This window comes from Camelus dromedarius, chromosome 12 (assembly GCF_036321535.1).
Source record: "Camelus dromedarius isolate mCamDro1 chromosome 12, mCamDro1.pat, whole genome shotgun sequence".
In the NCBI taxonomy this organism is placed as follows: domain Eukaryota; kingdom Metazoa; phylum Chordata; class Mammalia; order Artiodactyla; family Camelidae; genus Camelus; species Camelus dromedarius.
The window spans coordinates 64,822,342-64,842,856 of NC_087447.1; the positions used below are offsets into that span (position 1 = coordinate 64,822,342).

A 20,515-nucleotide genomic window follows, 5' to 3' on the forward strand; every position below is an offset into this window, starting at 1 on the left:
AAACCACGCAAGGAACAGGATATGATCAGTGAAAGAATTCTTGGGCATTCCTGTGAAGAGGAAAGAAGGGAAGAAATGGCTCTACTACCCTCTCCTGCTTTGTGTTTCTGTACAAGTCATTCAAACCCCTTTTGCCCGGGCATCTTTCCTATTGCATGAGGTCCCCTAAACTCAGGTTTCAATTTCTACACCACTGATCTAACAAATCCTCTCATTGGACGGTGAGGTAATGGCAGCCGAAGAATCCAAGGTTACTTGCCCAAAAGTATACAACTGTTATCAGCTAACTAGGACTAGACTCCAGGCCTCCTAATTCCTCTGTGTTTTATTTGACTGCACATCTTCGCTCCACCCAGCGTCAGGAAGGAGCAGAGGGGATCCTTCACTGGGGAGTGTTGGTACAAAGTGAGGAGAACTCTAAACTGGAAATATCTCTCATGTCATTATTCTTCAAGAGTTACTGGCGAGGGGAGGGAGGTGACAGTGAGGATTAAACTGAATTTTTTGCAGTTTCATAAGTTTTCCACTGGAATGCTTTGATGAACACCAGCTGTTTCATCATCTGGGTGTGTTAAGTTTTTTTTTCTATTCAGTGTTTATTGTATTCCTACAACATTCAAGAGGATATTGCATTCTGCTGCCTCTCTGCCTTCCCTGGAGTTAAATGAACGATGTCTAATTATAAATACAGTGCCTGTGGGTGATACTCTCTGCTGGCAGGAACCTATAGCTAAAAACCATGGGCCAGGCCGTAGGGAAGCATTCAGACACGTGTTTTCCCTCTTTCCTGCACTGCAAAAGGCAAGACCACTAACTTGCCAAGGGGGCAAGGCCTCTGGGATTGTTGCCAGAGAGGCCCTTGTCCCCTCAGCTTCCCCTACGAGTAAGGGGTCAGAAAAGCACAGGCTTATGAGTCAGGTAAGCATCTGAATCTCTCTTGTACTGGTGACCAGGCACCTGACCTGCACAAGTCATCAGACTCTTGAGGTTCGCTTTTCCCGCCTGTGAAAGGGGAATAATAACACATATCATACCAACTTTTTGAAAACGAGATACTGTAAGTAAAATGTTTGTCATGAACTCTGCCTAGAACACAGTATTTGCTCATTTTACTCTCACTTCCTTTCATTTCAGCCCCTGCCTTCCTGACCAACCTGCGGGCCAGCACACCTGCACTTGAAGTACGTGATGTGAAGGACACACAAGGCGTAGCCCGGAGGGGTGGGGACACCTCCCACTCTAGACACCTGCCTGGTTTGACCCACTGGAGAGCAGCCCCCTCCCCAGCATGGCCTGAGCCCTGAGACAGCTACTTCCTGTTCTTCCGTGGCCATGACCCACCACCCAGACGACTAAGCCCACTTTTCTCTGCCCAGGCTCCCCTGGTTCAGAATCCAACTGGACTTGAGAACTGCCTTTCATTCCACGGGTGATAGAAAAACTGCTTTGTCCGGGTAAGTGAAAACCTTCCAATAACAAGGTTGGTAGGGTTTCCTTAACTGCATTGCATACTTTAGTATTTAACTCTAGATTTTTGCATGATTTTGTATCTTAACTTGAGAATTTTCATCGCATTGCATTAAATCAGACTGCAAAACCCTTAGAAGGAGGAGATACTTGAAATGTAAATATTTACATTTCAGTATTCTCACATGGTGCCTAGTACAGTGTATTCAAGAATCAGTTTTTTGCTTCACTGAGAGCCAGTTTAGGTAGAGCTCACATTTAACCCAAATTAAAAGAATTCGTCATCTAGTGGCAAAGATTTGGAGGTGAAGTTATAAGGACAGACTTGGCCCAGGCATCTTTGCTAGAATTGGATGGACTTTTACCTTGTGATGGTGGAAACGTCAAGGAGTTCAATGAGAAGAAATAGGAGCCTATTTTTGCCGAAATCTTGGCAACCCACATCTTTCCTCCACAGAACTCTCTAGCACTTCCTGTCTGTAGCTCTGACTTGGCATAAGCTCTGTCACTGGACTAGTTATCATCTTATTCATGTGCACCTCAGCCATAAGCTGTTGAAGACCAAGAACCATATCCTTTTGACCTTTGAACCCTGCATGTCTAGCTCAGCGCTGGCTACATTGTAAGCACTCAGTAAATGTGGTAGTTGATGGTGGTTGGGGTACTGGATCCTTGAAACTGACATGACTTTGAGATACCCACCAGAACTTGGAAATAAGGCTTCCCTCTGAAGGCTGAACTAGCAAATCAGTTCTTAATGGGACAGGATCTGTTATCTCCAGAAAACTCTTTATAAAATAAGATGTTCTATGAGCAAAAGATCAGGGACAAGAAAGCAAAAGACTGCATTCATGGGGAAAAGAAAAAATAAAAATAAAAAACATGATGCCTAATTAATGTTATTATTTTAATTTGTTTTCAGGAGGGAATATCTAGACCCAAACAAGATGGTGCAGATGGAGCCTAGAAAGAGGAGAGCCAGAGAGCTAAGAAATTGTCCATGGTCCGTTGGTCCAACCTTGCTCTGAGTGGAGGAACGGAATGAGCCCCTAGAATGTTCTCTGAAATAGTAGTGTCATGGTTCTCTGACCTGAACACTGAGCTGCCACAGGACCTGGATGAGTGTATCTCAGTTTTCATCACTGAGCTGTCAGCTCCATCAGGAAGAGGCTGTCTAGTTTATCCTGGTGTCCACAGCGTCTACCATGGTGCCTGGCATGTGACCATTACTCAAGTATTTACTGAATTAATAAATACTTCTTGTTTTTTAAACATTAAAACTTCTCTCTCCTTTAGGGTAGTTAGCAATTAAAACTAAATTATGGGACTAAAATCAAATCCAGATAATTAGAAATTGATTATGTGTTTTCAATACCATACACCCTGCCTCTTTCTCCTGGAAAGCTTCACTTGCCCTCCTTCCCAAATATCACTGCAGGTTCTTTTGGTTTGGGAAAAGCTGGTCTGATGGTCTACCTGCTTTCCTCTGAACCTCCGTTCATCGAAAAATCTCAGGATCATTACAGTAGTTTTTAATTTCTAAAAGATGATGTATATATTTCCACATTTTTATGTTTATAACATCTGGAAGCATCTTCAAATGAACACATTTAATATGGTACTGGTTTGTTTCGCCAAAAACAGTCATTAATCCTTGGCATCATCTAATCATCAGTAATATTTTATTTTTTAAAAATTTTTAATTGAAGTATAAGTTGATTTACAATGCTGTGTTAATTTCAGTTGTATAGCAAAGTGAGTCATATATATAATATATATATATGCATACACACACACACACACATATATATTCTTTTTCAGATTCTTTTCCATTATAGGTAACCACAAGATATTGAGTAAAGTTCCCTGTGCTGTACAGTGGGTCCTTGTTGTTTATCTATTTTATATATAGTACTTTGTATCTGCTAATCCCAGATTCCTAATTTATCCTTCCCCCTGCCTTTCCCCTTTGGTTAAACCTAAGTTTGTTTTCGAAATCTGTGAGTCTATTTCTGTTTTGTAAATAAGTTTATTTGTGCCTATTTTGTTTAGATTCCACATATACATGATATCATACGATATTTGTCTTTCTCTGACTTACTTCACTTAGTGTGATTAATTTTCAGTAACATTTTAAATCACAGAAAGAGAGTAGTAACTCAGCTTCTTATGTACTTTAATACCAGGAATAGGGGCATAAATGATAGTTCCAAAAAATTAAGACACTGGAAAGAACAGCTACTTTAGAAATGAATACTTCAAATTGCAATTTACATACCCAGCTCCTGTGTGTTCTACTGTCTTGCTTAAGCCCCCAAGAGCTGGTCCAGTCTGAGGCACTGAGAAAATTGAGTTCCTAGTGACACATACTCCGTTCCCCACACTGACCACTGAGTCCTCTCTGGGCACTCTAGCTTCTGTCTTCCTCCCTGAGTGTCACCCTTCTCTTATTAAAGCACAGTATGAGCCTGGCTCCCTTCCTGTGGAGGCAGCTTGGGTTGGCTGTCTCCCTCAATCAAGGGGGACGACTCCACTCAGGGTGTTTCTCTGCATGGGAGTCTCCCCTTCCAGCTACAGGCTCCTTCTCCTTCTCCTGCCCCTTCAGGCCGAGGATGTCAATGGCTCCACCCTTACCAGCCCTGGGCTTCTGACCAACCCCTTACAGTTTCTGTACATCCTGCCCTGACCAATGCAACTAACCCCCAAAGTGAGCCTTGCTCAGAGTGTCCTTGGATAGCGTGTCATTTTTTCCCCACTGGGACTCTGACTGATGGAGTATCTCTTCTCAGAGGGTTTAGGGTCTAGTGGAAGGGGATAGACAACAAACATATAACTGCAAGTTGTGATAAGATCCACGAAGGAAACACAATGGATGGTCTGAAGGAGAATAACCTGTTGGGATCAAATTTAGATAGAATGGAGATGGCATTTAAGCTAAGTCCTAGAGAACAGAAAGAAGTAAAAAGTGGATTCTAGGCAAAGGAGGAAGGATGTACAGAGGCTCTGAAATGAGAGTGGGTTAGATGTGTTCAAGAAATTTTAAAACGGAAGGAAGGGAAGAAAGGAAGGAAAAACAGTGTTGTTAAGTAACATGAGATAGCATTAAATTCAGCAGTCTGAGAGAGAGATTTAAAACCACTTGTTTCTGGTAAGTTTTTTAAAGGATTTTTCTCCTCACCAAAAATTGTATCCGGACTTTTATCCCTCCTTTCCTAATTTCTCAGCTATTAACATCTCAGTTTAGCTAATACTTAGTGACATTTTAAATTGCCATGTGAAACATGATTCTGGTAAAAATGAACAGGCATCTAAGGGAAAATCTCACTTTAGCCTGGGCCCAAAATACAGCTCACCGCTCTTCCAACTGAAGACACTGTTGTTAATTCAAATACTAATTAGCAAAAAACCCCATAATGGCTCACCTTCCATTGAGATAGGCCTGACTGTGCTGTATTGCCGCTGAGTGCCCAGCCTGAGAAAGTCATTTAAGAGTCCAAGGAATTCAGCATTTTTTGAAGAGCGTTGTAAAATTAGTTGCTTTAGATAATGACTCAGAAGACCTGATTTCTCCCAGTCCTTTCCTTGGACAGGCCCTTGGCTTGGGCCCCAGTCCTCTCACTCTCCATCTGTCTGCTATAGGGGCAGAACTAGTGAATGGTGGATTCTACTCCGGCTCTGAAGGTCTTTAAGGCTGGGTAGTAATCATCAGTCTTCCTGGGGAAGACTCGGCTTCTTTGAAATAAAATATCTTGTTGTAGACTGCTCTGAACCAAGCTTTCAGAATGAGAAGCCTCTCTCTGTTCAATTCACTGTCCACATATGTCTTCACTTCTTCTGGTTCCTTACTTGAAAACCACGTATCTCCATCCCTCAGGAGATACATCACTTGGTCTAGTTTCAAAGAGTCCTGTCATGCATCTATGACTAGCTGAATTGGTTAATTTTCTAAGTCAACATGGCTAGGCCACAGAACCCAAACATTAGGTCAAACATTTGTCTAGATGTTGCTGGGAGGAGTTTTTTAAATAAGATTAAAACATTTAAATCAGTAGACCTTGAGTAAAGCAGATTACTCTCTATAACATGGGTGGGCCTCATCCAATCAGTTGATGACCTCAAGAGAAAATGACAGAAGTCCCCCATGGAAAAGGAAATCTGCCTCCAGACTGCCTTAGGACTTGAGCTGCAACATAAACTCTTACATGAGTGTCCAGCATGCTAGCTTGAGTTTGAGCTTGCTAGCCTCTGCAATAATTTGACATACAACACTGTAAGTTTAAGATGTACAATGTGATAATTTGACTTACATACCCCATGAAATGATTATCACAGTTTAGTGAACATCCATAATCTCATACAGATACAAAATTAAAGTAGAAAAAAATTTATGTTTCCTGTGATGAGATCTCTCTTAGGATTTACTCTCCTAACAGCTTTCCTGTATAACATAAGCGTGTTAATTGTATTTATCATGCTGTACATTATATCTCTAGTACTTAATTTATCTTTTAACTGGAAGTTTGTACCTTTTGGTTCCTTCATTCAAGAGAATGAAGTTCATTCTAACTCCCACTTCATGTCTGGTAACCACAAATCTGACCTCTCTTATACAAGTTTGTTTGTTTTTGAAGTGTAATTGACCTACAACACTATGTTAGTCCCTGGTACACAACATAGTCATTTCATATTTCTATACATTTCAAAATGATCACTATGCTTAGTTATATGTCACCATACAAAGGAGTTACACAATCATTGACTATATTCCCCATGCTGTACATTTCATACCCTTGGCTCATTGATTCTGCAACTAGAAGTTTGTACCTTAACCTCACCTCATCTTTCTTACCTCCCTCCACCCACCTGCCCTTTGGCAACCACCTGTTTGTTCTCTGTTTGTCCATTTGTTTTGCTTTTTAGATTCCACATATAAGTAACATCATACAGTATTTGTCTTTCTGAGACATTTCCCTTAGCATAATACCATCCATGTTGTCGAAAATGCTAAGATTTCATTCTTTTTTTATGGCTGAGTAACATTCCACTGCATATGTATACCACATCTTCTTTTTCTGTTGATGGGCACTTGGGTTGCTTTTTCATCTTCGCTACTGTAAATAATGCTGCAGTAAACATAAGGGTGCATATATCTTTCCTACTTAGTGTTTTTGTTCTCTTTGGATAAATACCCAGGAGTAGAATAGCTTCATCATATGTTAGTTCTATTTTTAGTTTTTTGAGGAATCTCTATACTGTTTTCCATAGTGGCTGCACCAATTTGCACTTCTAGCAACGGTGCCCGAGGATTTCCTTTTCTCCACATCCTCGCCAACACTTGTTATTTGTTGTCTTTTTGATAATAGCCATCTGACAGGTGTGAGGTGATATCTTACTATGGTTTTGATTTGCATTTCCCTGATGATTAGTGATGGTGAGCCTGTTTCATGTGCCTATTCACCATCCCTACGTCTTCTTTGGCAAAATGTCTATTCTGGTCCTCTTCCCATTTCTCAGTCAGGTTGTTTGGTTTTTTTGATGTTGAGTTGTATGAGTCCATTGTATATTTTCTATGTTAATCCCTTACCAAATATTTTGTTTGCAAATATTTTCTCCCATTTAGTAAGTGGCTTTTTCAATGTGTTGATAGTTTCCTTTGCTCTGCAAAAGCCTTTTATTTTGATATAGCCCTATTTACTTTTGCTTTTGTTTCCCTTGCCTGAGGAGACATATCAAAAAAAAAAAAAACATTACTAAGACCAGTGTCAAAGCGAGCGCTACTTGTTTTCTTCTATAAGTTTTATGGTCTCGGGTCTTACATTTAAGTCTTTAATCCACTTCGAATTTATTTTTGTGCATCCAGTTTGATCCTTAAGAACATCAGTTTCTAACTGGTGTAAATGTTTCTCTGGTTAACTGATGAATGTAGAGGATCCTGTACTATGCACTGAGGGAGAAAAGTGAGAATAATAAACACTGATTTTTTTAAAAAATAAATTAGAGCTAGAGTTCACATTAATAAAATGAGATTAATAAACCTGGGTTCTTGGAAAAACAAATTATACAAGTATAACCCCTGTTGGGAATTATTTGGACAAACAATTATAAAGAAAGAAAGACAGAAGATGAAAGAAATCATGGTGGAAAGGAAGAAAGGATTCCCCAAAGACAGACACTAGCACCTACTGATAGACCTTAGATGGAGACAAAAAGAGAGTTTTCTATGGTCAAATAAGTTTGAGAAATAGTGAGTTAACAAAGGTAAACAAATTTCTTTACTACAGGATTTTCTATAAACTTTAAGATGCCAAAGTGCACAGTGAAGCAAAATGCAAGTATGCATTTTCTCAAATTTTCTCCTATTCTTCCCCCACTTTCCCAAAAGTTTTTGACAATAGAATTTCCCTCCACTTCACCATTATCTCATAGGATGAGCAAAACAGCCTGAGAAGCCTGAGTGTACTGAGGAAAGTCCAAGGGGTGCCTGTATCCATCCCTTACCCCAAACCTTCAGTGGCTCCCCATTGCTTACATAATCAAGCCCAAGTACCTTATCATGGCCTGCAAGGCCCTATTGCCGCACCCTCAGCCTCTTACCCACTGATCCTCCCTATGATTTGTGTTTTAGCAACCCCAACTCATTTGTAATTCCACCCCCCCCACACACACACACATTCTGTTGTAGAAGGAGAAAGAGCAGAGAGAGGAGTGCCACTGAAAACAGAAGGAAAGAGAACTTGAGATTGCAGAAGTGCTCAGCAGGGTCAAGAAATGCTTTTTTTTTTTTTTTTTTTTTTAATGCTTTGATTGTTGAGAGGCAACAATGGCCTCAAAGATCTTGAGCAGCCCGAGGAATAATGGCGGCAGAAGCTAGAATATAGGGCATGGGGGGATAAAACAGAAGTGGGGAATAGAGATGGCTCAGCAGACAACTCTATAAAGGAACTTGACCTTTGGAGGAAAAGAAGCAATACAGAGGTACAGAAGAGAAAGCCAAGATAGATGGTGAAAGGTTTTAGGAAGTTACATATTTTAGGGTAGTACTGATAGGTTGATAGGAAAAAAAACAAGAAAGAGAGACACTGACAATATAGGCAAGACATAGGACATCTTTATGACCAAGTTCATCCATGAGAAAGCCTTTGCAACCCTGCCACACACCTTCAAACTAGGTGGGGGGGGGGGGGCGCACTGCTTCTCCCATGGGACACTGTGCACACCCTTATCACAGCATCTGCCACTCTGAACGTCTCCTCATCTCATACACTGTAAGTCCCTTAAATGAGCTCACTGTCGCTGCCATTACAAATGATCATAAACTTAGTGGCTCAAAACAACAAAAATTTATTATCTTACAGATATGGACATCAGAAGCCCAAAACGGGTCTTATGGGCTAAAATTGAGATGTTGCCAAAATTGTGTTTTTTTCTGGAGGCTCTAGAGGAGAAACCCATGTCATTGACTTTTTCAGCTTCTAAAGGCTGCTCATGTTCCTTCACTACTGACCTCGATTTGTGGTCTTCACATCACTTGGACTTCTGCTTCCATCATCATGTTTCCTTCCTTCTGACTCTGATTCTACTGTACCAATCTTTCCATTATCATGACCCTTATGATTACATTAGCTCCACCAGATAATCTGGACAACTTTTCTATCTCAAGATTCTTAACTACATCCGCAAAATCTCTTTTGCCAGGTAAGGTAACGTATTCACAGACTGAGAGAATCAGGATGTGGAATTGGGGCAGGGAGAGCTTTTTCTGCCTACCACACCCTTCAGGGCAGGTCCCTGTCTTAATCATCTCTGTATCCCAAATGCTTGGATGGTATGTAGTACATGCTCAATGAATGTCAACCTTCCTTTCTGTCTACACTTTGTACGGTACTTTCACGTGTTCCCTTTCATTCAGTTTGCACAACTACCCTGTTGAGGGGGAAATATTGTTTTTTAGGGGGTAGTAAACTCAACTAGAAATAAGAAGTTGAGGTTCTTAGTTCCAGGTATCCCCATTTCCAAAGGGACAAACCAAGGTTCAGATAGTTAAGTAAGCTGTATTATACCCAGGTAGTAAAGCTAGGACTTGAAACCCTCTCTCTTTTCATGTTACTACACTAATCCATCAGCCTAGAAATAGAATGTTTTATTATAATAAGACCCTCTCAGCTTCTTACAGGAGTTAAGAGGGGTGGATGAAGGAGGTATTTGTAATAATCTTAAACTTCCTAGAGATTATGTGTATGGCTTTACTGAGTCAGGAACCCTAAAGAGGTTATGCCTTGTTCTTACTGAGTAATTTTCCTTTTACCTCATTTGATTTCCAACTGTTTATTTCCTAAGGAAAGAATAATCTATGAACTTTTGGACCTCACAGTGCCAAACATAGGCCACACTTCCCTGTATTGTCCTGTTTGTGTAATTCTTAACATTGGCACAAGCCTCTGTCCAGACGAGACTGCTTTATGTCCTCTCTGGAAATTTCCTCTGGTGTTCAGGCTGCCTGTGGCTGGCTATGTTGGTTCCCAGACAGGAATCCTGGCTGAGGTCACCACTGCACTTTGCTGCTCTTTAAAGTTCCGAAGGCATATCTGTATACCTTCCCAGATAAAACTCCCACCTCTGCTCCTTCTTTCTTTTCACTAAAAACCCTCTTTGCAGTTTGAGTCTTCTAGCGAATCCACCCAATGCCATTCTAAACCCACAAGGGGATGAAACTTAAACCACGTAACTGAGACCACTTGTTTTTCTATCCATAGACATTACTCTAGTTTCAAATCATTTCCAAACTTTAGTTTATCCTACTTTTAATTGTACATCCTGCTATTAACTACTCTACAATGTCTAAGAACTTCAAATATTTATCTACCGGTATTTTACGCTGTGTGATCATTGTTTTAATTTCACATCATCCTTATAAATTTGCCCTCTTCTCTCCTACATTTTTTGTAATAGTATTCTACTTTCCATCTACTTTCTCCCCAAAGTTGGAAATTTTTAATTACTTTCTTCATTCCTATAGTAAATGTCAGTTGTTTTGTCTGCTAAATATTCCTTTTTCCTTTTCCAGGTAACTATTTCTTTGGGGGGGTAATTGCTGCTACTTCCCTCAAGAAATAATGTGATTCTGGGCAAGGTGCCAATTACAATCCCCCTCTTACACACACACACACACACACACACACACACACCACCTGCCACAGGGCTAGGCAAGTGCTGGGGGCCAGGCTAGGTATAGCAGGTTATAGCCACATGATAAACTCACGATCTAAGTTGAGCCAATCAGAATCTTTCACTGTGATTTAGAGGCAATGAAGCAGTGGGGAGACAGGTCTACCTGTTCCTCCACGGTCACTGAGCTGGGAAGATTTTATCTAAGCCACGGGCCTGGAACAATGAATAAATCATGTGAGCCACCTCGGCCTTGTTGCATGAAAAGAAACCTGTCTGCCACAGGAGAGGGCACCACCAGGCGAAGGGGAGCAGAGACAGCAGAGATGCAGGGAGAGAATCCTGACATCCAGCCGACTCGAAGGCCAGCTCCACCCCGTTCTTTCCAGTTGCATGACCCAATAAATTCCGTTTCAAGTTCATTTTAGTCAGGTTTTTGAGGCTTGCAATCAAAAAGTGCCCAACTAATGCAGACCTTTCCTGCCCTTCCTTATTGTTTTCTCAGATTCTATCCATATTATATCATACACACTTTATTTCTCCTTTACAGCTAATTCCAAACCCAGAATCATTTTTAACCAACTCACAATTCCCCCAAAACTTATAATGAGTAGAATAGACCCACATCTTTCTGGGGCATCAACAACCCAGAGACATACCAAGCCTGAGATGGGCCTTTCTGGGAAATACAGCCTCTGATTTAATTCTGTACGAGTATGCAGCACACAGTGAATGTGGAGGAGCATCATGATAATCTACATACAGAAAAACCCTGGTTGCCTTAACAGAAGTCCTTAGGAGCCATTAGACTAATGAAACAGCCCCAGGTACAAACCTGCCTGAGAAACTTGAACAAAACAAAGCAAACAGCTCTCAGCAGTAGAGAAATATTTTCTGAGCACACCCAACATCCAATGAAGGGGACAAAGAATGCTGGGGAGTTGAATTCCTCCCCTAGTTATGAAATGGAAGAAAAAAACTCTCATTAGCTGGCAATATCTATATGTCTTATTATCGAAGATGCATGAATAAAATGATAGGAAATGTAAGAGGCTAGAAAGACGGAAAGCGGGGGAAAAGGAAGAGAGTGGCAAACAGAGATGGATTTTAGGGGCAGGGCCAGCAGTGGTGAGTGGCAGATTGGCCATGCGGAGAGGACACAGGGGCAGGACATAGGAGAACGTTACACACGCGGGGTGGGCAAAGAGGAGACGCAGGAGCCACCAGCCCTGCCCTGTGCCCCATACTTTGAAATACCCAGGGGCCTCATCAAAGGCATGACACCTGGTACAGAGTGTAGCAGGAAGTGGAAGTGTCACCTGTTCACTGCATCAAGGCAAAACTATATGGTAAAACTAAGCCTCACAAGTAACTTTGCTGGTACCGGATTAGCAACAAAAATTGGGCGTCTCAGTGAAGCCATCCCTTGACTTAAATGTCATTCTTTTGTAATGAAAGGCCAAGTGCACAAATCTAAAATGTATCTGATAATCTTAGAAGAGAAAATCGACTCGATGCTCCCAGTTGCTTTGACTAGTCCTGGACCTGCTCGTCTGGTTGTCTGCACAGCTGTGGGAGGAGGGGGAGGGAGGCACGGGCAAAGGCACTGTTGTGAGAAAGAAAGAACTCCTGAAGGCCTGTTGAGAAAGTTACCCAAGACGGGGCTTCCCCTCTGACAGGGCAAAGCACAGGAGGCGCCAGGAAAGCAAGATCTAGTGAAAAAGCTTAAACTTGCCTTCTCTCTCATCCCTTTGTATTTCCCAAGCCAACAGTCACTTTTGTTAACCATTAACAGCCCAGCCTCACCAGTGTTTTGGGGAATTAAGGAAGGGGCTTGTGTCTACACTGGGGACGAATCAGTGCAATGAAAGCAGTAGCCTTGAGAAGTTGGTTAGAAGCCAGCAAGAGATGCCCAGGGCATTCAGAAGTCATCTGGAACAGAATGACCAGCTGAAGGGACAGGCCACAGCCAGGATAGATTTGTGGAGCATGTGAGCATTCCTGGAGGGGATATGAGAAAACACTGCATTTTCTGTGCACATGGAAAGGATTCTTACATTCTCCCTCCTCCTCCTCCCTCTCTTCCTCCTCTAATTATTATTATCATTATTCAGAGTAAGGGAGCCTTAAAGGCAATAGAACTTGAGGACATGAAGTTCACACTGAAAAGCAAAGGGGAAAATGTGAGTCAATTTGGATAAAATTACTTATCCACTCTCTGTAATATCGATGATCAGGCTTCATCTAAGCCTGTAGAGACAGAGCAACGATGCGTCTTCCATAAAGTGAAGAATTTACGCTACTTTCTTTAGTTTTCAGCCATACAACCTCATAATTAGCCCTATTTCTGGCTCAATGGCAAATCATACTTTTTCATGAATAATTGAAGCTGCCTGAATCATGTACATTTTTATAAGGGCTAATTTTGATGTTTTGAAACCAAAATATGGCATCAGAAGGCTAAATATATTTAGAGAAAGAGAATCATGACATCACACCTCATAAGAAAACCTGCAAGTGGAAGAAAAGCATTTTGAAGGTGTTTTCACCCTCAGTGATGCAGAAATCAGAGGGAAAAAAATTAATTGTACTCACCCAAGAAAACATCTCATTATACCCCATTAAAGTACGTGAAATTTTCCTATCATGTGGATATCATTATTGTATTAAAATAAGACATACGTGACTATGAGGTCTGTAAAAGTGGCTGGTCACACTTGAGGTGCATGATGTCATTCCTCCTGAAAACTATGATGTCACTCCTAAACTTAGTCCCACAGGGAAGAGGTGAGTCTGGAAATACGGAATCCAGAACAACTCTGGAGACTTTTGGAACAAAAGGGTGGTGGAGATTCTGCCTTTTCTATTGAACTATTACAGAACCCACTGATTTTAGCTGGGCTGGTGGGGTCCTGGAATGAAGATGACATCTCCTCGTCACGCTTGCAGCAAGGTGCCACCATACGCCCAAGTTCTGGCCAATGGAATGGAAATGGAAATGATGTGCATGGTTCTGGTAAGTATCCTACGAGGAGGCAGACTGGATTTTTTCCTTTCTTTTATCCTTTCTGGCTGACGTGGCAGACAACTGGGCTTCAACAGGTATCTTGGAAAACACTCAGTGCCCCTGAGAGATGGCAGAGAAGAAAACTGGAGGATGCCAGGTTCCTAACAAACTCATGCCAACCTCGGGTGCCGACCTCTAGAGTTTTCACAGGAGATAATGAAATGCTCTGAGTTGAGCTACCATATTTAGGTTTTCCACCGTTAAGACACTGAACCCAGTTCTAACAAATGCAAGAGGAAAAGTAAGCTATTGTCTTTTCTGCCCTGGCCTTTGGAGCAATATAGATTTCCAAGAAGGTGTTTGTTGAGTGACACATTTAAAAGCTGATAATGAACTCAGGGAGTTATCAGTCTTTAGAAAGTCAGAGACTTGGGTCAGTCATTTCTTTATCTCTAGCCACAATAAGGATTGAGACAGAATCTGCAAGACCCTGCAGGAATTATATCTTACAGGCCTGATTGGCTAGACTTCCCTTTACTTTGAGTCCTTCCGACTCTCCATATTTATTTCCCTGCCTTTCTCCTTTGCCAGGTATCAAAGTTTTGTTTTGTTTTGTTTTGTTTCTTTTTATTCAAGACTTTGTCAGGCTTGGGGGGAACTGACGGAAGTGTCTTTATCCGTGCTTGGGGCAAAACTGAAAGAAGGACCTCCTGACACTTCCACTCCTGGGTGGAGACAGCAGTCAACATAAGTAAGAAACATTTCCATGAGTGTTTCCCAACCCTGCCAAACCAGCAGCATCCTTCTAGGACAACTCTACTGTAGACCTCCCTTTGCTACCCTAAAATAGAATTCAGAGATCATATAACTGATCAGCACATATAAAGAAATCAATGTAAGTCCTCAAACTATAATGTAAAAGAAAAATAAAATGGTAATATTTTTTCCCATGTAAGTGCACAAGTATGATCACACAGGAAGACAAAATGGGCCCCTACATTTTCAAAATGTTCCCCAGGGAACTGTTGCTGCAGAAGGTGATGAAACTCTGGGGCCAGAATGATGTCCCTGCCTTCCTTACAGGAACTTCTCTTCCCAGGGACAACCCTGAAGGTCTTGGGAGCTTTATTTTACTAATAAATGTAGCATTTTCCTAGGCAGTATTCCTTCAAACATGTTCTGTAGCAAGCAAATCTCCTGTTAATGGGTGTTACATTAAAAAAATAATAGTATGAATAGTTTGATAAATACCAGTTTAAACAAATTTGATTTTTTTTTCTTTCTTTCTCTAGGACATTTCAGAGTCCTGAAGAGATCACTGTGCCTGTGAATTTCATTCCCAAATGTCTTTCACCATAGAACCCATTTTCACTGGGACATCTCATGGGTCCAGTTTCTTATGGAAGGCATTAGAAAAGGATACAGGGTGTTTAATATCTTTTAAGAGTATGTTTCACAAGTGGTATTCAAAATACTGATCACTTCTGAAGTTCCCATCCTGGATAAGGACGTTGTGATCATCACTGCTTCATTTTATCCACACAACACATCCATGAGCAATCGTTAAGTTTCATCTTACAGATAAAGAGCCTGCTGACGTCACAGAAATTTTTAGTCACAGAGCTTGGACACAGCCCAAGACTATCCTGCTTTCCTAAAGCCCATGTGTTTTCCATTGCCTCCCTTAATTAAGGGAAAATTTTAGAATGTTTCCCATTTTTTAAAAAAATCAGTTACCATGATTACAAGTTAATCATGAGCTACCAGGAAAAGAGCCGGCCATGAGTGCCCAGGATCACTTGCTCCTTGAGGGTGACCGAGTCCATGATTTAGTGCACATATTTTAATGGATGATCCTACACTGAACTGCTAAAAAGTGATAAGGTCTAAAAGATTGTCATGTTTTTCTTCCTCCCTCTGTGTCACCTGGTTTAAACTTCAAGGTGTGTTCTTTGAAAACCACTTGTTTCCAATGACTCATTTTGAAATCACTGATTTCATCTTCCTGGTTCTTTGCAAAGCCAGGAAGGGAGATCAACACCACATTGTTTTCACCTTCAAACACACTTACCCTGTAACCGGAAGAATTCAGAACTGTTATTGTTAATTCGTTGAATAATATGTTCTTGTTTCATCTTTCACCAGGGCAGAAATCCATTCTGAAAACTGGGTGCCCTGCTTGCCATCTGTTCCATCCACCAGCATTTTCAAAGGATTTTTGTACAGGCTTGTAAAGGATTCACGTATACAATCAACACGAATTTACTGAACCCCCACTTTGTACCAGACATTGTTCTGCATGCTGGGAATGCAGGAATTAGACAGACTAGGTCTTACCTCCTTGGAGTTGGTACTCTAATGATAAATATATAGATAAAAATGACCCTTTTAGATAGTGAAAAGATCTGTGAAGAGGATGCTATACCACAGAATGAGTGAATGGAAGAGTTCTTTAGATTTAGATAGACTTTCTAAGGACATGACATGTGAGCTGAAATCAGAATAACAATAAGGAGATAGTGATACATGATTTGGAGGCCGGGTGGAAAGGAATAGAAAGAAGGCAGGTGGAACTGGAAAGTGGTGAGAGAAGAGAAAATAGTAGATGAGATCAGAAATGTTGAAAGGTCCAGAGCCCATGCTAGAAAACTTAGATTTTACCCCAAGTGCAGTGAACAGACATCGAAGGATTTCAAGGCTGCTGTTAGGAGAATTGATTCTAGGCTGGCAAAAATGGAGCTGAAAGACCTTTTAGAGCCAATTGCAATAGTTCAGACGAGAACCAGTAATAATTGAACTGGGTGGTCCAGTGAAGATGAGAGGATGTAAATGGCTTTCAGGATAGAACTGCCAGAATTTGCTGGTAGATTGCACAAAGGAAATGGGGGAAATGTCTGGAATTTTACCTAAACAACTGGATAGATGCTAAAGACATTTTCCAAGGTGGGGAGGGTATAGCTCAAGTGGTAGAGCACATGCTTAGTATGCATGAGGTCCTGGGTTCAATCCCCAGTACCTCCTCTAAAAATAAATAAATAAACCTAATTATCTCCCTCCACCAAAAAAAAAAAAAAAGACATTTTATGAACTGGAGAAGAATAGGAGAGACATAGATTTGGCGGAGAGGTGGGAAATCCAGAGTGCAGTATTGGACATGTCAACTTTGTGATTCCTTTCAGTTATCTAAGTAGAGAGGTCACATAGGTAGCTGCATATACAAGAGGTCAGAGGAGGAGGTCATAGTTGGAGATATGAAGTGTCTCATAAGGTCCCTGAGGGCTGAACCCTTTGCCAAGTGCAACCCCGGCTTTCCAACACAGTCACTCCCAATTCTCCATGTACAACTGATTTGCTCTGAAAAATAAGTCTCCGTGGAAATGTCTAATTTCAGTCTGATTTCCTACTCACTGAGCCCTTCCTGGGCTCTGTTCCTGTGTCATCAGCGTCTTCTTGAAATACCAGCAAACAGAATTAACACTCACCTAAACCAAACTAAATGGAATTGCAAATCTTCTTCAGTAAGGGTACTTGCATTTCAAAACAATCTAGACGACTTTTGTGGGATTCTTAGGAAGAATGGCTTCTGACCACCAGTCTGACCTTTGGACACTGCAGGACCTAGATTTCAACCCATTGCCAACTGATCAACCCTTGGATGTCTAATGGCTTACGCACCTCCAGGTACATTGCTTTTTACTTGGCAGATTGAAGAAAGAAAAGATCTTGAGGAACAAATAAATGCTCTCAGGTGGTAGGAATTCAGACAGAATTCCTCCAATCTTAGTACACAGATTGTGCCTTTCCTATGGCCTGCTCAGTCCATTGTTTTCTCCTATTTTCCATCTTAAAAATTTCCTTCCCCATGAAATTCTGACACATGCTATAACATGGATGAGCTTTGAGGACATTGTGCTTAAGAGAACTAAATCAGCCACCAAAAGGCAAATATTGTATGATTCCACTAATATGAGGTATCTAGAATAGTCAAATTCATAGAAACAAAAAGTAGAATGGTGGTTCCCATGGCCTGAGGAGAAGGAGAAATGGAGAGTTTCTGTTTAATTGGTTCAGTTTCAGTTTTGCAGGATGAAAAGTTCTGGAAATAGGTTGCAAATATGAATATACTTAACATTACTGAATTGTACACTTAAAAATGCCTACAATGATAAATTTTATATTATGCGTATTTTGCCACAATTACACATTTTTTTAAGTTTAAACTAGCAGAAAAAAAAAAGTCAGAGAGATTTAAAGCATGAAAAGGATTCAACTCACCATGGCTTTGAAGATGGAGGATACCACATAATGAGGAATTCAGGCAGCCTCTATAGGATGGACTCAGACAGAAAATAGGAACCTAAGTCCTATAACCATAAGGAATTGAATTCTGCCAACAACCTGAAAGAACTTGAAAGTGGATTCTTCCCCAGATCTTCCTTATTAGAGTCAGCCTAACTGACACTTTGAGTTGTTTTTGGAGACCCCAGAGAACTCCACTGAGTCATGCCAGACTTCTCATATACAAATCTTGAATACAATGAATGAATGGTTTAAGCCATAAAAAAAAAATCCTTTATTAACTTCAAGCCCTCCTTTCCATATGCTCCCATCCCCCTCTCTTCATTCCTTTACAGCCATACTCTGTGGTACTGTCTACTTCAGCTCTTCCAATGACTCTTCCTTCCCCCCAAATTATCAGTGACTTCCGACATTCCTAAAGTTTTCTCTTATTTGATCTTCGTAGCTTTTGATGCTCCTGACTACTTCATCTTTTATGAAACCATTTCCTCCTGTGGATTCTATAATCCAGTTCTCACTGGTTTCCCCCTCTTACTGCTTTTCTCCAATCTCCTTTGCAGAATCTACTTTCTCTAATTAAATCTTGAATTTGTTGGCCCCTAGGGCTCTGTTATTACCCTAGCCTTTCTACTCTATGTACCCTCCTTGGAGATCATCACCTCTTACTTACGTATGTGTTATTGACTCCAAACGTATTTCTCTGGCTTGTAACTCTTAGTTAAACTTGAGATCTTTGTATCCAACTGCTATGGGGCAGCTACTCTTTGAAATCTCAAAAGTCTTCAAGTTCATTATGTCTAATCATTCTTTCCCTACCAACGCTGTAGCTTTTCTCACAGTTGCCATCTAGATTAATACCAATCTAACTCAGTCATGCAAAGTAGAAGAAAACTGGTGTTGTCTCTACTCTCTTTCATCCCTCACCAGCCCTGCCAGAATTCAAATACTTAACCAACCCTAACAGACTCTACCTCCTAAATATCTCTTATCTGCCTCCAATACACAACTTTCTCTATACGTACTGTTATTCCTTAGTGTGTGTTCTAATCACTTCACACTTGATTACAGCAGTAACTTCCTAATTGTTTTCCTATTTCCTAGCTGGGCACCCTATTTTCAGTTTGTCCCAGTACAATTCATTATCCACCCCAGAGTGATTGTAAAAAGCAAAGCTGATAATATTGCTTCCCTTGATTAAACTCTTTTAACAGCCCGTCATTTTTTCATGATAAAGCCCAAGTTCCTTTTCTTAGCATGTAGCACCCTACAAGATCTGCACTTGCCTATCTCAATGCCCCAACTCATCTTCTCTCTAAGTACCTTTCACTTTGGAACATTCTAAATTACTGTAAATTCAGTAATGCAGCAAGCTGTTTCAAATCTCCATTCCTTTTGTACATTTGTACATGCTGTTCCTTCTGTCCACAATTCACCGACTCATTCTTCAAATCTTAGCTCACATACAACCCTCTTGAAAAACTGTTCTAATGCCACACTTGCATTTAGGTGTCTTCCTTTTACCCATTAACATCACACCCTGTGTAAACTGGTAGTACTACATTTCCACAGCTCCCACTGACAGTGGTCATTGGTCTTCTCTGGCTCCACCATTAGCACATACACTCCTTGAGGACAGAGGACAGGACCTTGTACACTTAGTGTCTAATGCAACGTCAGGCACACAGCAGTACAACAAGTATATTTAAAACATCCACGTAAATGTGAATGAATTGCCCCTTATTCACTGCTTATTAAGAGCTGACCCCATTTGATAAACGATAACAGCACAAAAATACTATTTTTGCCAGCCTGGTAGTAATAATAATAGCTAACACTTATTACATGCAGGGCACTATGCCAGTTTACCTTTGTGATTTCATTTGCTCTTAGAACATCTTTAAGAGATGTAAATAGTATAGTTAGCCCATATTTTAGGCGAGGAAAGTGAGACATAAGGAAGTCAGGCAATTAGCTTAAAATATATGAAATCAGAATTTAAAACCAGATCTTTCTGACCTTACCACACTAAACTGCCAACCATATAATGAGCTGTATGGAGGGCCTAGATTTTGAAATACTCTTTCCCGTTGTCAGATAATGTACCAAACCCAGATTTTACTTCAGAAAACTCAAGTCACTATATCTGTATATGGTGAATATATGAAAATGAAGTCATAATAAAAGATGAAGTCAATATTTTTTCTTTCTTTTTTTTCCCACAAAAATTGACGTGCATACCTAGTCAAGCAGGCAAAGCAAGTATTCTAACACGTGTGTGGGGGTTCAAATAACTTACCATAAAGCAAGTTTCAGACTGACTATATGTATTTTGAAAAGTAGCCCTTTCTTTTAATCACATTTGGATTTACACAATCTTGTAGCAGAATGTATCAAAGTTCCTGGTACATAGAAGGGGCACAATGAATTTGTCAGGTGCTTGACCAGAGCTCCATGTATTCCTCTGGAATGCCAACACAGGTGAAGAGGGGTGGGGAGGGACGCTGAAGATTGATGATCTCGTTGGAAGCTTTGTAGCTTCACTTTGATTTTTCTTACTTATTGGACTCCCTTGTAAGA

General features: G+C 40.7%; 1 long non-coding RNA gene and 1 other non-coding gene across 2 annotated transcripts in view; one reads left to right on the top strand and one right to left on the bottom strand.

The window, feature by feature from the left end:
* Positions 1–20,515, bottom strand: part of LOC116155417 (uncharacterized) — a 66,871-nt gene that overhangs the window by 15,974 nt on the left and 30,382 nt on the right. The gene's annotated exons all lie outside the window — the stretch shown is intronic.
* TRNAT-AGU (transfer RNA threonine (anticodon AGU)) lies at positions 16,587–16,660 on the top strand. Its single transcript has one exon. It is a non-coding gene; the product is annotated as a tRNA-Thr (tRNA).